This window comes from Condylura cristata, unplaced genomic scaffold, assembly GCF_000260355.1.
Source record: "Condylura cristata isolate star-nosed mole 26May11 unplaced genomic scaffold, ConCri1.0 scaffold00026, whole genome shotgun sequence".
Classification (NCBI taxonomy): Eukaryota; Metazoa; Chordata; class Mammalia; order Eulipotyphla; family Talpidae; genus Condylura; species Condylura cristata.
The window spans coordinates 10,639,403-10,640,805 of NW_004567127.1; the positions used below are offsets into that span (position 1 = coordinate 10,639,403).

Below are 1,403 nucleotides of genomic sequence, written 5' to 3' on the forward strand. Positions count from 1 at the left end.
CCCCGAGCCCCGCGCCCGCCCGCCACTCCCGGCAGCTTAATTACCTTCGCCGCGCGCCCCCGGGGGGAGCCGCCCGCGCGTCGCCCCCTCTCGGAGCCCGCGCCGAGAGGGGGAATTCCTTCCCGTTGACGTCCTCTTCCGAAATGCAAAAGATCAGTGACTTTGACAGGTAGATGAGGGGGAGGGAACTGGGGTGGGCGGAGAGGAAGAGAGGATGAGAAAGGTGCCTCTCCCTCCAAAAATATAGTGATATTAATAATGAAACCCCAGCCTGCGGGAGGGCTTGCCAGCCCGGTCCCCCGCTCGCCGGCTCTCCTCCGCGCCTCCTCGCGCCACTGCCTCTGCCACTTCTCGCCTTAAACTTTTACTGAGGGATTTTTTTTTTCCCTATTCTATTTTTTCTCTCTCTCTCTCTTTCGTTTTAATTTTTTTTTTTTTTTAAGCTGCAGGATGATTTCCTGATTCCCGGGGATCAGAACCAGCGGCCCGGAGGTTCTACCCCGCTTGGCACAGCTTTCATTTTATTTCAGATGAAGACGTTGAGCTTAGTCAGAAGGGACATAAATCAGGACAATTAGCATTGGCGCCAAGATGATCCTCTAGTACCAATTTCGTCCGGGCTTGCTTCGCGCATTCCTCCACTCAAGTCAGAAATGTCACTGCACATAGCGGTGATGGCTGCGAGACGCGACGCACCCAAAGTCCATTTGATGAAATATACATGGCCCCCGAAGCCTCCGGTTGCGGTGCCCCGGCTCCCCGCCCCCGCCCGCGGCGCCTGGCCGGACGGTGCTCCGAGCGGGCAGCGAGCTTTGGGCAAACTTAGGGGCGCTGACAAATCAAAGAGTGAGCGCGAGGGCCGGAGACGCGAGAAAGAAAGAAGCGAGCCCGAGGAAGCCGCAGCCCTCGGAGGGGTGGCTGGTACGTTTCACTTAAAAGCAGATCTTCTCCTGCAACTGCCTGCAAGTGGAAGGATTGCAAACCTTATACTACCTCGAGACCTGGGCGCTCCGAGCGGTCCTAACTCCGTCCCGCTTACTGTTGCTACTGCTGGCTTCTCCGGCCTCCGCCTGCCCCCGCTCTGCGACCTCCGAGTGCCCAGGCTTTGAGACCACCCTCCACTTCCACCCCCCACCGCTCTCTCGCGCAAGTGCGGTTGCTGTAACTCATGTGGTTCCTTCTACTTATGACCCCGCCGGTCCCACCCCTCACTCTTGGTTCTCCTCCCCCAAAGCACACTAGGAGTTCCAGGCACTGATCGCTAATGTTTCCAACTAAGAATTCCCTTGCCCTGCCCGCGGCCCCTACAGTGCAAACCTCCAGCCTCATTTGGAAATGTAGTCTCCTTTGGAGAGTTGAAGTTCAGGAGACTACACTGTGCGTGTCAGACAACAGCAAATAGG

General features: G+C 57.4%; 1 protein-coding gene across 3 annotated transcripts in view; it reads right to left on the reverse strand.

Annotated features, from left to right (window-relative positions):
* NTNG1 (netrin G1) overlaps positions 1–1,111 on the reverse strand; it is a 303,066-nt gene extending 301,955 nt beyond the window's left edge. For 2 of the 3 annotated variants that reach the window (XM_012730151.1, XM_012730152.1), the window contains exon 1: positions 45–1,111. The gene's annotated coding sequence lies outside the window, so the exon portion shown is untranslated. The remainder of the gene's footprint in view (positions 1–44) is intronic. The other variant, XM_004689715.2, reaches the window with a different exon arrangement.
* Positions 1,112–1,403: the final 292 nt, after the last annotated feature.